This window comes from Octodon degus, unplaced genomic scaffold (genome assembly GCF_000260255.1).
Source record: "Octodon degus isolate 3935 unplaced genomic scaffold, OctDeg1.0 scaffold00044, whole genome shotgun sequence".
NCBI classification, from domain to species: domain Eukaryota; kingdom Metazoa; phylum Chordata; class Mammalia; order Rodentia; family Octodontidae; genus Octodon; species Octodon degus.
The window spans coordinates 8,454,656-8,455,415 of NW_004524620.1; positions in this window are offsets into that span (position 1 = coordinate 8,454,656).

The following is a 760-nucleotide window of genomic DNA, read 5'->3' on the forward strand; positions in this document are numbered from 1 at the left end:
AAATGCTGGGAACACTTCCAAATTTAGGCTTGCACAATTATTTTTATTGGTGCGTTAACTAAAAATGGTATATGTCAGAGTGTACATTTGACTTCATCTGGGAAACCAAAATGAGCTTTAGGTTGATTTATAGTCATTTTACCCCTGTAAATGAGATACAGGAAATAGGGCTAGAGCTCCTGATCACAGCGCTTCTAAACCCTCCACCAGTTCGCTCCGTAGCTCGGTCATGTAGCTAATGAATTTGAATTCCAAATGTCTATCGGAAACTCACAAAGTCACCAAACAAAGAGATTATCTCACTCTTAGACCCAGAGCCCTGCAAACTGGGCAAAAATCAGATAAATTTTTAAAAAAAGTCTGTTGCCCTAAAGTGGGACTGGGAAGATCTTGGTGTTTGACAGATTTTAATTGCTATGGAAAAATCCTTTCAAAGATTTTTTCCCCTTACCATGGGCCCCTTGGAAACTTTTCATAAGGGAACTGTAAAATATTTATATAGCTAGCAGTACTGTTAAAAAAAAAAAAAAAGCAAGCAAGCAAGAAACACAGCACTGAATGAAAAGCAGACTTGACTCAAGTGAGCTCTGCAGACCCGGGGAGCCCAGGGAGGGGAGACTGCTGTGATTTCAAACCCTGGAAAACAAGATTAACCCCAACTGCCAGGCCCGCAAACAGGACCCCTTCGTGGATGTGTGACCCTTACTGTGGCACAGAGCGCTGCACTTTACAGGTTCTGCTTTGGTTTAAAGTTCTGTTG